This window comes from Temnothorax nylanderi, unplaced genomic scaffold (genome assembly GCF_030848795.1).
Source record: "Temnothorax nylanderi isolate EJ_2023f unplaced genomic scaffold, tnyl_v1.0 TNYL_tig0343_pilon, whole genome shotgun sequence".
In the NCBI taxonomy this organism is placed as follows: Eukaryota; Metazoa; Arthropoda; class Insecta; order Hymenoptera; family Formicidae; genus Temnothorax; species Temnothorax nylanderi.
In genome coordinates, this window is record NW_027249405.1 from 179,561 (window position 1) to 195,120 (window position 15,560).

Here is a 15,560-nt window from a genome sequence, read left to right on the forward strand (position 1 = left end):
AACGTTCTTATATATAAAATAAATCTATTTGTTAATTGCATATTTAGAGTCCTTTAATCTAACCTTTAAATAAAATTCCATGGATACTTGAAATTTTATTGGGTTAGATTAGGTACACGTATTTTTGAATAAAATTACACATTCTCGTGAAATTTTATTGAAAGATATACATGGAGGCAGAAATGCCTCATACGAAGTTGCACGCATATAGAAGCATATTTAGTGTGTGTTCCATCTCTTTTTGTAATGCTCGATATTATGCATTGTAAAAAAAGGCCTGAACACGCGTACCGAGTATACTCCAATTTTCTGTGCAACTTTGAGTGAGAAGGCATTCCTCTTTCCCGCGTGTATGTACGCGTACCTAACCTAATCCAACACATATGAGCACGCGCACGCAATGATGCGTAAATGTATGCGTGTATACATGAGCTACTGCGCCTTAACCGTTCCCATCCTCTGCGCATACTGCGAGATATCCTCAGGATTTACTATTGATCAAATCACGCGGGACATAGAAACTTGCCCAGCATTTCCCATAGTATATCGCAGTCGGGATCTCGTAAATTCCCAGGATATACGGAACTTACTGTTGCGATATCCTCAGTATAAGCTCAGGATGTCCCTGTGCTGTATGGGATATTGGCTGATTACTGCTGGAATCTGATGAGAGAAACTGAAGAAAAGTGTAAACGGTAAGCAAAACGTACAAAACATTAAGTCCAGAATTTTGGCTATGTTATACAGGACATTAAAACTTTCATTCAATAAAAAAAATCTCCGAAAAAATTACGTATATATTTTCTTCAAGTTTGACTCCTAAATTTTTTTCCAACAATATATAAAACATATTTTTATAAGAAATTTTTATTTAAAATTTTTTTTTCTATTTTATAAAGTCATAGAACTCCAAAACTTCAATGAAATGTAACTCAAAAACATGAGGGTAACCTGAGTAAATCACGTGTGTCACGTTACTCAGGAGACTGAGCTGAATCATCCCCAATGAAAAAGCTTAAGAAATTATGAGACATGTTGTTCAGTGTTATTATTAATCAAGAATTTAACAAATTTGTGTTTTTTGTTATTGAAAAGAACTAATACAAAGTTTTTTTTAAGTTAATATTCAACAATTATTGCAAATATATTAATTAAAATACAGAACTAATCAATTCGAAAATATAGCGACAATAAATCAGATATAGGTAATATATTTCTTTAAAAACATTTTTAATTTTATGAAGAAAAGAAATTTTATTGAAATAAATAATATAAATAAACATGAATAAAAAAGTACCATGGGATCTTTTAGATTCATTGTAATCCAAAAAACAACTTATTTTATCAAACTATTATTTTCAGGAACCCTTAAAAACAAGTTTTCATATTATAAATATAGATTTTTTTTGCAAAAAAGTCGTATAATCACTATTATACTGGAAAGCTACTTTTATCTTCAAATATTTATAATTTTATATACAAATTTATACAGTATTTTGTGCACAGTTTCCTAAAAGTATACAGGGTACCCATTTTAATTGCCTGAGACTAATATCTAAAAAAATATGGAAGATACAGAAAACGTTTTATAAAAAAATTAGTAGGATGTCAAAGGGAACAGATGATGAAAATATGGACTTCCGACAAACAATCATCGATGTATCGTAAATTAAATATTGAAAAAGTTACCTTTTCCTTAAACATTTCAAAAAATATTAGGCAAATAAAAAATTAGTTCAGACAAAAGTTGCTTAAATTGATTAAGAAAAAGATGATAAAATAAAAAAGAGTTTTATTTAAAGAAACATCCATGACTTTAACCTGGCCTTAAAAAAGTCACTCAAAGTCAAGTCCATATTTTTATCATTTGTTCCTCTTGATATCCTATAATTTTTGTATAAAGTTTTCTGTATCTTCCATATTTTTTTAGATATTTGCTTGGGACTATTAAAGTGAGAACATCCTGTTTATAAAACTCAGAAATATTGCATTTTGGAAAAAAATAAGCATTCAAATAAAAAAATATATATTATAAGTGTTTTAAAAATATGTAAATGTTAAAATAATATACTACATTATATATATATATATTATGTAGTATATATATGTATATTAGTATATATTTATTATAATAATAAATGTTCTACTTTAATTTTTTTATGTTCTGTTTTTACACAAAATGTATCAAATATTTAACATATAAAACACAAAGAATTTCAACCAAAAAGTAGAAGTCATAGAAGTAATTGAATATAATTATTGTTTCATATAATATTGAACATAGGCTACGGTCAACGTGACGCTACAAATGCTTTTGGAGCGTTCTTCTCTTTCTTTCTTCATTGAAAGAAAAGAGAAGAGGAATGCTTCGAAGCATTTGTAGCGTCACGTTGACCGTAGCCATAGACGTATATAATAGACTGAGTATTCCCATTGAAGAGCTTCAGGCAAGATCTAAAGGACAGAAGATATACTTGCGGAGAACGTTTTTCTTTTCTAACATTTAGGTTAGGACACAATTAGAAAAGGAAAACGTCTTCGCAAGTATATCTTCTGTCCTTTAGATCTTGCCTAAAGCTCTTCAATGAGAATGCTCAATCTATATTATATACGCACCTATGTATATATATGTACTGCATACATTGAGGCTACGGTCAACGTGACGCTACAAATGCTTTGGAGCGTTCTTCTTCTCCTTCTTTCTTCATTGAAAGAAAAGAGAAGAGGAATGCTTTGAAGCATTTGTAGCGTCACGTTGACTGTAGCCTGAGAAGTATTTCTGGCAGCAATTATTAAGAATCATGCTCTTATGCAGGAAGTGTCACATATAAAAATATCATACCTGTTAGTACCAAGCACGTAGCTATGAATTTTTTCGTAGTTCTACACGTAGTTATTAGACAATACGTCTACAAATTATTACTTCCTCCTTGACAAAATTCTTTATAAATTTCACGGTCCTGACAACGGTCCTCATCAGCTGTCTAGTTATAGCTCTGGCCAAAGTGATACCTGTGTACGAATAAATATATTTTTAATCAAACTATTAAACTATTACAACATATAACCTAACTTGTCAGCTTTCTCGACATGTGAAGAAAAATGTGTTTATAGATGTATTGGCATAGATATACGATTTACGACGGCTTTATTGCTTACGACCACGATCAAATAAGCGTTACGATAGATATAGTTCTAGCTTTACATGCCCCACGAGCGGAGATATATTGCGACGCAAAGTCCAAAAGTGAAAATTTTATATTAAGATACTTACGTAAGATACGTCGACGTCTCTCAATAATCTATATATATAAAGGAAGATGTCCTGACTCACTCACTCACTCACTCACTCACTCACTCATCAACGCCCAGCCCAAACCCCTGAACCGAATTTTTACCAAAAGTATATGAAATAGGGGTAGAATTTTCCGGGGAGTGTCACTAAGAAGGGATTTTTAGAAATTCGAGCCCTAACGGGGTGAAAAGGAGTAAAACGTGTTTTCACGGATTCTTTAATATCGCTCAGCCTAAACCTCTGAACCGAATTTTTACCAAATGTATATGAAATAGGGGTATAATTTTCCGGGGAGTGCCACTATGTGTATAGTTTTTTGTTATCGATTTTCTGGAAACCGGTTTTTCAAATTTTTTCAATTTTTCGGGAAATAATCGAGAGAGAGAGAGAGAGAGAGAGAGAGAGAGAGAGAGAGAGAGAGAGAGAGAGAGAGAGAGAGAGGGAGGGAGAGAGAGGGAGAGAGAGGGAAAGAGAGGGAGGGAGAGAGGGAGGGAAAGAGGGAGGGAGAGAGGGAGGGAGAGGGAGAGGGAGAGGGAGAGGGAGAGGGAGAGGGAGAGGGAGAGGGAGAGGGAGAGGGAGAGGGAGAGGGAGAGGGAGGGAGAGAGGGAGGGAGGGAGGGAGAGGGAGAGGGAGAGGGAGAGGGAGAGGGAGAGGGAGAGAGGGAGAGAGGGAAAGAGGGAGAGAGAGAGAGAGAGAGAGAGAGAGAGGGAGAGAGAGAGGGAGAGAGAGGGAGAGAGAGGGAGAGAGGGGTATATAATACGGTATATAATACGGTATATAACGGTATTAACACGCGGTCTCGTCCCGGCGAAAAGCAAATAGAGGAGGTTGTTGCACACAGGACGTGTTGCACAGGAAACATGTGCCGCGCGGCAAGAAGCGACGCGGTACGCTCACGACGGACAGACCAAAAATATGCGACGAGACTTACTAATTACGCGACTGACTAACGCAACTTAATTAAACTACAACGCGAGACTTCGGACTGCCGACGTTAACGCTAAATACGACCAACTCAGAATCGGCGGGCGCACGCACAACCAGAACAATGGCCGTCGCGAAAGAACGACGCGCGTAACATCACGTACGACCGGCACATGATACGTGACACGCAACTCGCACGCCACTCTCGACCAATTAGAACGCGCGCATCACTGGCGGCACTGAATCGCGCCAATGCCTGCGCTCCACGCGAGAGAGACCAATCCTAGGCAAATTAAGCTATAGTAGCCGCTGCGCACGCAACCTGTACATACATACATGGAATGCGTTCCGATATTCGCTGCTACTAAAAATCTGTAGTATTATATATTATATAATATATATTTTATTAATATATATTAATACATATATTTTATATTATTTAATTATATATTGTAATTAAAGGTAAAAAAGTATGCGCAATTATATAATATTTATTATTATAATATTAATGTAATCTAATTTATATATATATATATATATATATATATATATACATATATATATATAACTAGATTACATTATACTAGATATTTTAAAAACCTGTAGAAATATATTATAATTCCGCATTCCGCATACTCTTTTTTTAATTACAATATATAATTAAATAATATAAAATCAGATCAACAAAATAATTTTGACGACATCCACAGGACATTCTTAGAACATGAAATAACATGTATAATATAAAAGTAATAAAACATTTTTGTTTTACGCATTGGAAAATATAATAAGACGTTTTTGAGACGTCCTTTAGACGTCTTTTATATGACGGTAAAAATATGACATAACAAAATATTTATATATTATCGAGATATCTATTGAACAAAGAACATGAAATAACATTATGTATAATGTAAAAGTAATAAAACATTTTTGTTTTACGCATTGGAAAATATAATAAGACGTTTTCGAGACGTCCTTTAGACGTCTTTTATATGACGGTAAAAATATGACATAACAAAATAATTATATATTATCGAGATATCTATTGAACAAATATGTAAAATAAAGTCATTCAATATTGTTTAACATAATTAAAATGTATAAAAACTTGGGTTTAATTTGAAAAATCAGACATATTGACGATGTACTCTGTACATCCCTCAAACGTCTGTATAAATAACCTCATTATAAGACGTCCAAACAACGTCCTTGAGACGTATTTTAGACGTCCGCAAGAAGGCAACATAAATTAGACTTTTCGGAGCATACTTCGGACGTCCGAAGGACGTCGGTGTGTTGCGTGGGGTATCGCTTTCGAAAAGCAATATTATGATAGCGTACCGTTGTTATGACAAATTTCCTAACCTATTATCGCGTAATGTCATCGCATGGAAATAATTAATTTATTATTATTTTACAGTCATACTTAACTGTAAATTCTCCAAATCTTTTCCGGACGAAGTGTTGTTGCAATGACATCTCGCAACGAACACAGAGTAATGTAAGCAGAAAAAAGAACATATCAGAGACAATTAAATTTATTGTAACTGTCATCTGGAACCAATTCTTCTTGGAGCATTAATTACATACATGACCATTTCAGTAAGTATCGTTTATTTAAATATATTTCTTAACAAGACAAAAATGCAGTTTAGTGACATTCTTAGCGATACTCCAATACAATATATCTTTCTTATTTTCAGTGACACATTAATTTCCATAACGAGATTCCCACTGTCCCTATCTACTATCTAGCGAAACCACTGCCAAGGGAACGGGCTTGGAAAAATTAGCGGGGAAAGAAGACCCTGTTGAGCTTGACTCTAGTCTGGCATAAATAGTGTATCATGGTATTTTTGCAAAATCTCCGTCAGTGCTGTGAAAGAGGTCTTTTACAATGCAAATTGTGTTTCTACATTCTTAAGGCAATTTGCTGCTTAATACTTTGTGATACGGTTTGCATACTCATCTCATGAGACCTGACTTAAGTTTTATTGTATATATAAACTCTAATATTTTATACTATTTATTAACATTATTCAACATCTATTTCAGATATAACAGAACTGATGAGAGCGACATATTCTATGCATATGTAATAGTTTGGAGAGCAGACCTGTTATCAAGCACCAAAAAAGAATTCATTAACAAAGCACGAGATTCTTTTAAGCGAGAGTTTATTATTATTGTCTCCGCTATTAGAATCCTGTGAAATGTTATGAAAATCTCAACGCTCATTCATTTCTCTTTTGGACTTTCTGGGATATAAGTCTTTTAACTGTCAAAGCATACTTTACAATTCCATTATGGTCCAGTACAAGCAATATAAAGTATGTAGTATGATTTAATGTGTCACGTAGGAGCAAGGCAACACCATGTATAAAATATTTATAACATAGAATTAATAAATTAACAGATTCTTTTCTTCGTCAGTAAAAAATTAACCAGAGATATATCAAGAGACACGGTAGTGTCTCGCGCCAAGTACACGCGGAGCGAGACCGACCGTGACTCTTTTACGCGACGCGACGAGTTGCGAGTACTCGAGATATTGAGATCTCGATAACGAGTGAACGGATCAAGTTTTAAGTAGGCTTAATCGATAGCTTGGGGTCGAATTAGGGGAGGGTTTCTCTTATAATATTTCCGCTACGTGCCCTACGAGCGGAGATATTGCGACGCAAAGTCCAAATGTGAAAATTTTTATTTAAGATACGTCGTTCAGATACGTCGACCGTTTCTCATCATGCCATGCCATCATTTCATTGGCTGGAGTCGCGTCACTTTCACTTTTTCGACACCAGGGCGGTGCTAGTATCGCCAGTTTCGATATGCACATATGTATACGTGTGTGTACTGCGCGAGTGCAGACCAGTGCAGACAGTGCGTTTAGCGCGCTGTCACCTGTCACAGTCAGTTATAACCTATAACACGGTATAGTGTCCCACGTCAAGTACGCGCGGAGCGAGACCGACCGTGACTCTTTACGCGACGCGACAATTAATATTTTTTCTGATTCAAGGTAATTGTTTTATTTACATGTAATTATCCTATTATTATACGACGCGAAGCGAAACCGCACCGTGACTCTTTTACGCGACTAAGTGCATGTGACAGGAATTATAATAGTTTACAACTCTTGATAAGTCAAAGAATAATAGTTTACGTTTACGTGAGTATTACTTCTGTAGTAACTTATACGAACGATATCATCGTAGTTACTATACAATCTCCCGTTTATGCGGAGGAATTATCGTATCGTTCGTAAGTTACTACAGAATTAAGTAACGTTCGCGTAAACGTAGTATAGGTTAGATTACCGATTTCGGCGATTTCTTACAAAATTTTACATAAAACGCGAGATTCACTTATGGGAGCTTTCCAGCAAGCGACACAAGTCGACACAGGTATTGTTTTGTCTTTGTTACTTATTGCCAAAAAAGAAAGATAGAACGACGTTTGTGTCGGCTTGTGTCACTTGCTGGAAAGCTCCCTATGTATGCAAGTTTAACGCCTATTGAGTTAATATGAAATAATTTTCCTAAATGTAATAAAAATAACACGATGTTATATATGCGGTTTGCCGTGATTATATATATATATACAGGGTGTCGTGTAATAATCGCCGGACCTCTTGTATGCAGGTAGAGTGAGTTAAACCGAGTGGAAAAGTTATCTATCATTTTGCGAAATTCGCAATACTTATTGAGAAATTAATTGAAAAAGATCGGCCAATCCACGCGAGTAGAAGCCGCGCGGCCAGAAGAGACGTCCCGCACGCCCACCTACTAGCCGCGCGGCGAAGCGGTGGGAGGGGCCCTGCCGCTCGCGAGCCAGCAGTGGAAGGGGCGCTGCCGCTGGCTCGCCGCCAACGCGTAACGCTAAAGCTCCGCGTCGAATTATTCTCTCTCTCTCTCTCTCTCTCTCTCTCTCCTCTCTCTCTCTCTCTCTCTCTCCTCTCTCTCTCTCTCCTCTCTCTCTCTCTCTCTCTCTCTCTCGCTCTCTCTTCTCTCTCTCTCTCTCTCTCTCTCTCTCTCTCTCTCTCTCTCTCTCCTCTCTCCTCTCTCTCTCTCTCTCTCTCTCTCTCTCTCTCTCTTCTCTCTCTCTCTCTCTCTCTCTCTTCTAATCTCTTCTCTCTCTCTCTCTCTCTCTCTCTCTCTCTCTCTCTCTCTCTCTCTCTCTCTCTCTCTCTCTCTCTCTCTCTCTCTCTCTCTCTCTCTCTCTCTCTCTCTCTCTCTCTCTCTCTCTCTCTCTCTCTCTCTCGCGCCGCGCGCGCGCGCGCGTGCACGAAATAAAAAATATGCTGTCAGAATAAAACGCCATTTACGGTTCGAGCTTGGACTTTTGCAATTAGTAGCCTAATAATAATATTTTTTGTGTATTACACATAATTTTTTTCTCCAACAATTTAAATTGTCTGCAGACTTGCAACACAGCTCCCGTTAGATCGAGTAGTAAAATCCTCTCCCTCCCCGTAATTAAATTGATTTGATTTAACTATTATTACGTTTACGCGAGCGTTACTTCTGTAGTAACTTACGATAATTCCTTCGCGTAAACGGGAGTTTGTAGTAACTTACGATAATTTACTCCGCGTAAACGAGTGAATTATCGTAAGTTACTACAGAAGTAACGCTCGCGTAAACGTAGTATGTGACGCTAAGCATCTAAATAACTGTAAAGAATTTATTGTGAAAAATTTTATGTAGTGCACAAAAAATATTATTAGGCTACTAACAATAAGATCCAAACTCGGACCGTAAATGGCATTTTATTCTAATTTGATTATGCTGTCATTTCCTCGCCACCTTGCGGTATACAGCACGGCGCATTTTTTTTTAAGTGGTATCCCCAGTAGGTCTAATCCACTCTCATAAAATTTAATGTAACAATTGTTCGAAGTGCCTCCCTCGTTCTTGTAAACAAAGTTCGACCCTTCGAGTAATGTTGCGCGTCGCGCGATACGCCAATTCTGGCGTGATGGTATTAAAAGCTGCGAGAATTGCTTCTCGCATTTCAGCTTCTGTACCATCACGCCTGTGCTCGACTACGGCTTTAATGTGTCCCCACACGAAATAATCGAGCACATTAAGATCTGGCGATCGCGGCGGCCAAATGATTGGGCCACCTCGACCCACTCATCTGTCCGGATAATGCGCGTTTAAAAATTCGCGTACCTGCCGAGAGAAATGTGCAGGAGCTCCGTCATGCTGAAAAATGATTTCTCTTCTTGCATGGAGAGGAATATCTTCGAGGAGAGCAGGCAACTCATTTTGAAGAAAATTCCTGTATATCTCTCCATTTAAACGGGGCGGTAGGAAGTAAGGACCGATCTAAAAATTGCCCCAAAAAAAAATGATTTTTTAATCTGCGAAAGAAAATTCCTTAAATAATTTTAAATGGCTTCGATGACTAAAATTCAATATGAAGAATAGGGCAAGGAAAGCCGTAACGGGATGTTCGTGTTAAATTATTTTTAATAAACAAATATTTTTCCAACCATAGTAAACTGCGCGTCGACAAATCGTCAGACTTAAAACACAATTTTTGGTTGGTGCAGTAAAATTCCCTCCCACCTCCTTAATTAAATCGTTATTTAATTTTTGATGCTAAGCATCTAAAAATTGTAAAGAGATTTAGTGGGAGAGAATTTTACTACACCAACCAAAATTGTGTTTCAAGTTTGACGATTTGTCGGCGCGCAGTTTACTATGGTTGGAAAAATATTTGTTTATTAAAAATAATTTAACACGAACATCCCGTTACGGCTTTTCTTACCTTATTCTTTATAATAAAATTCCTTAACTTATACTAAGTAAAACTACTTACGATTCGGTTCGCTATTATTCCCGCCCATACATTAATCGCCCAGCGATATTGAAATGCGCGTTCTCGAACGACGTGCGGATTTTCCTCTGCCCAATACACATAATTACGTGTATTAAACACGCCATTCGGGGTGAACGTAGCTTCGTCCGACCATAAAATACAGTCGGGGAAAAAATCATTCCGCCGACACTGCGCGAGAAATCCTGCATGTGTTTCGCTGACTGTTAATATTTATTAAAAAATAACGCAAAAACATTAAATAAAGATAATAAAAATACCTTCACAAAAATAGATGCGCTGTTCTTGATCTCTCGGAAAGAGTTGCTGTACTCCCTAATGATGATACGGATGCTTGGTTTCTCGCGAGACATAGTGCACCGTGTTTTACGTCGAAACCGAAAGCATCCGCGATCGCCAGATCTTAATGTGCTCGATTATTTCGTGTGGGGACACATTAAAGCCGTAGTCGAGCACAGGCGTGATGGTACAGAAGCTGAAATGCGAGAAGCAATTCTCGCAGCTTTTAATACCATCACGCCAGAATTGGCGTATCGCGCGACGCGCAACATTACTCGAAGGGTCGAACTTTGTTTACAAGAACGAGGGAGGCACTTCGAACAATTGTTACATTAAATTTTATGAGAGTGGATTAGACCTACTGGGGATACCACTTAAAAAAAAATGCGCCGTGCTGTATACCGCAAGGTGGCGAGGAAATGACAGCATAATCAAATTAGAATAAAATGCCATTTACGGTCCGAGTTTGGATCTTATTGTTAGTAGCCTAATAATATTTTTTGTGCACTACATAAAATTTTTCACAATAAATTCTTTACAGTTATTTAGATGCTTAGCGTCACATACTACGTTTACGCGAGCGTTACTTCTGTAGTAACTTACGATAATTCACTCGTTTACGCGGAGTAAATTATCGTAAGTTACTACAAACTCCCGTTTACGCGAAGGAATTATCGTAAGTTACTACAGAAGTAACGCTCGCGTAAACGTAATAATAGTTAAATCAAATCAATTTAATTACGGGGAGGGAGAGGATTTTACTACTCGATCTAACGGGAGCTGTGTTGCAAGTCTGCAGACAATTTAAATTGTTGGAGAAAAAATTATGTGTAATACACAAAAAATATTATTATTAGGCTACTAATTGCAAGATCCAAGCTCGAACCGTAAATGGCGTTTTATTCTGACAGCATATTTTTTATTTCGTGCACGCGCGCGCGCGCGAGAGAGAGAGAGAGAGAGAGAGAGAGAGAGAGAGAGAGAGAGAGAGAGAGAGAGAGAGAGAGAGAGAGAGAGAGAGAGAGAGAGAGAGAGAGAGAAAGAGAGAGAGAGAATAATTCGACGCGGAGCTTTAGCGTTACGCGTTGGCGGCGAGCCAGCGGCAGCGCCCCTTCCACTGCTGGCTCGCGAGCGGCAGGGCCCCTCCCACCGCTTCGCCGCGCGGCTAGTAGGTGGGCGTGCGGGACGTCTCTTCTGGCCGCGCGGCCTCTACTCGCGTGGATTGGCCGATCTTTTTCAATTAATTTCTCAATAAGTATTGCGAATTTCGCAAAATGATAGATAACTTTTCCACTCGGTTTAACTCACTCTACCTGCATACAAGAGGTCCGGCGATTATTACACGACACCCTGTATATACACATGTGATTTCTGCCCAGTGCTCTGAATGTTATGTGATTTTCGCCCAGTGCTCTGAATGTCATCTAGTCATACATATCATGCTTTGATACAAGGAACGTGAAAAAGAGCAGGAAAAGAAAAGAACAAACAGAAGAGACAGATTCAAGCTTTGTCTTTTAATCTGGATGAAGACAATGCCGAAAAATCCCCGCAGTCAGAAAATGAGCATTCTGATGGCCTCGCGATTAAGAAGATTAAGAAAAATCCAGTTGTAGATACAAGTTTCTTGCCAGATAGGGAAAGGAAGGAGGAGGAAAATAAACTTAAGAAAGAATTGAGGCAAGAATGGGCTAGAAAGCAGAACGCGTTGAAGGAAGAAGAAATTGAGATCACATTCAGTTATTGGGATGGATCTGGCTATCGTCGGAGTGTTATAATGAAGAAAGGTGAATGTCTCAGTGATTTAGAGAATTTTTAAGTTATTAAAATACTCCAGTGTTACTTTTGGAGTAACATTGGCGTGATATATAATGTTCTACTGCATAAATTAAATTTTCACATACAGGTAATTCTATCTATCAGCTTCTTCAGAGATGTTTAGAAGTTCCGAAGCGTGAATTCAGCGAGCTTAAAACAGTAATGGTAGATTAGTTAATGTATGTCAAGGAGGATCTTTCTTATATTACCGCACCATTATACGTTTTACGATTTTATTGTAACTAAGGTAAAGATACTAAGTGATAAAACTTATGAAGCAATATCACAATGTTGGCATGTTATTTTAATGTATGTAATATTGCGATTAGGCACGAGGAAAAAGCAAACCTCTGTTCACATTTGACGTTCACGATGATATTCGTGTTATGCACGATGCTTCTGTCGAAACCGAGGAATCACATGCCGGAAAAATTTTACTTAGGTATTTATCATTAAAAGAATACTTTGTATAATTCTCTTTTATGTTATTTCTCACTAGATCATGATACGAGAGGAACAAACACATTTTTCCAGCGAGTAGATGGGAACCTTTTGATCCAACGAAAAGTTATGACAAGTATACAGTGTCGGATAAAAATAGGAAGAAAGATAAAATCTGATAAACTTAGATTCAACGAATTGTCCAATTTCGTTTAAAGAATTCAGATTCAAATTCATTCAGTTATGTGATAATATTTAATTCATTTACTCGATTATGTATATTATAGCTCTACTAAATTACAGTCCTTTGAATCTGAATCCTTTAAACGAAATTGGACAATTCGTTGAATCTAAGTTTATCAGATTTTATCTTTCTTCCTATTTTTATCCGACACTGTATACTTGTCATAACTTTTCGTTGGATCAAAAGGTTCCCATCTACTCGCTGGAAAAATGTGTTTGTTTCTCTCGTACCATGATCTAATGAGAAATAACATAAAAGAGAATTATACAAAGTTATTCTTTTAATGATAAATACCTAAGTAAAATTTTTCCGGCATGTGATTCCTCGGTTTCGACAGAAGCATCGTGCATAACACGAATATCATCGTGAACGTCAAATGTGAACAGAGGCCCGCTCTTTCCTCGTGCTTATAGATATCCATTAACAGGTGGTACTTATGGTCGGCAGTCCAGACTCCGGAAAATCGCATCTTGCAAAGAATTATCTGAAGGAATACGGATACGTCAACAGAGACACTTTAGGCAGCTCGTCAGAAGTGCATTGCTGCAGTCCAACAATACTTGAATCAAGGAAAAAGTATAGTTATAGACAATACCAATCCTGATCCAGCTTCGAGAAAGAGATATATTGAGATAGCCAAGAAGCGCAATGTCTCGGTCAGATGTTTCGTCATGACGACAAGTATAGAACACGCGAAACGTAATAATAAGGTAATCAAAAATTAACATTAACCGTCATCGTGTGAAAGAATCGTATGAAGTAATGTTTCCGAAAATTCTAATCGATTTATTATTATATTACAGTTTCGCGAGTTGACTGATCCAAGCCACATTTCAATCAACGAGATTATTATCAACTCCTACGTGTAAGTAGATTTTAGATATATACATCTCTACACTCAAAATTATTTATCTTTGGATATGTAATTATACTTTGATGTTACTCTTTTGCAGGTAAATGGTCGACAGAAGCTTACAATGTGGTACAAAATTGTTCCTCAAAGGGAGTTGCTGCCCAAACTCAGATTGAAGGTCGCATTCAAACTAATATTTATGCAAATATTTATTTTATGATACAAAATTATAAGGTAAGTAGTTATTATTATCCAATCTTCGAGAATCTCTTTGCAGATGCGCAAATTAATTGAAATTAATTGATTTTTTAAAGCTAATTTCCCTTACTGAAGAACTGGTAATGAACGGACATGTTGAACAAGTAGGCATGGGACCAGATGAATGAAGCCAGAAACACTTGAATCCATCTGTACATAAGAGTTGTCAAGAAACTCTACAATTTTCACGCATAATCCGCGATTCTTAGTCAGTATGGACTAGAGTTTAATACAATCGACATTGATGATCCCCTTTAATTGCGTCAAAATTGATTATTTCGCTTTTTGACTTCGTTCTTTACTCATGTTGTAAAATAGTTTTCCGATTGTGTAGAATATTTTTATTTAGAAAGAAATTTATAAAGATTGTTATATTGATCGTAGAGTAGAGAAAACAATAAAACTTAACATTTTACAAAGTAGTGTCACATTTAAACTAGAACATTGTATCGAATAACTCAGACGAATTAGGAAATTCGTTTCTACGTGACTCATGTCTATTTCTGATTGGGGACGATTCGAGAACTCATTGAAATAATTTAATTTCTTTTCACGTTTAAATTTAGGTCACCGTAGATTAAACTTGTTACCTTAGAAGTTATTGTTAAATGGCGCATTTTATTTAATATTCCGCACTTCACTGTTGTGGCATAAAATTATTTTATGTTTCAAAAGATGGAGACTAAGCTTTCGGATTAATCCAGATGTACGCATATATACTGTATATATTTGATTAATTGTTTACTTAGATATCGATGATTCTTGCGCGATATGCTAATACATTTTTTTCTATGCAAGATTTCAATGCAGTAGAAACTAGTTAACTGAGAAAAAGAGTCTATAAATGATTTGTAACTCGTGCAATTGCGCTCAACTGGAAACGTTTGGCAGTTATGAAATGTTAATATTTAATATTGTTGTTAAACATAATATAGAAATACTTTTCTAGGAAATGTATACAAGTAAGGTTACAATCATTAAATCGCTCACAGTGCTCACGTACATAACTTTGTCGCGCGCTGCGATTAACTCAATTTATTATAATTTATTATAATTTTTTAACAAAGCGAAAATATAGCGCAATGAACATCGTTACGTAATAATCATTCGTAATTCATTTTCGTGTATATAATAATTTTCGTGTATATAATATGTAGCTGACCGCAATCTTTGACTCTATTCAAATTTTGTACAACACTTTATTTAGCATTGTATTAATCATTAAGTAGCTTTGAGTACATTTAGTAGCTTTTGTATATTCGTCAGTTTAATCCTTGAAGTTATTAAGACTTGCATGAATTTTTACCGCAAGTCCTCTTACATCTTTTATACGTCTTCTGTAAAATATATAAAAATATATCATAACTGAATTAACTCGCATAATCTTGGTCTGTCTTTTTTTTCTCCATTGCTTAACTTCTATTCGCCTCCCGACTTGACGTATACGCTCCTATACTCGTCCAAGACGTTATTCGCGACATTTACAAGCTCTCTGTCTTTCTCTTCAATCGCTCTAAAAAAATGTGTCGTCTTGAAGTGATTGATATCCCTAAAGGATTTAAAAGTTACGCTTTGCGAAGACATAAGATATACGTTAG

At 36.5% G+C, this 15,560-nt stretch overlaps 1 long non-coding RNA gene across 1 annotated transcript; it reads left to right on the forward strand.

Annotated features, from left to right (window-relative positions):
* The first annotated feature begins 13,386 nt into the window (after window positions 1-13,386).
* Window positions 13,387-15,345, forward strand: LOC139781526 (uncharacterized). The gene is made up of 4 exons (XR_011720561.1): window positions 13,387-13,561; window positions 13,655-13,716; window positions 13,805-13,938; window positions 14,019-15,345. It is a non-coding gene; the product is annotated as an uncharacterized lncRNA (long non-coding RNA).
* Window positions 15,346-15,560: the final 215 nt, after the last annotated feature.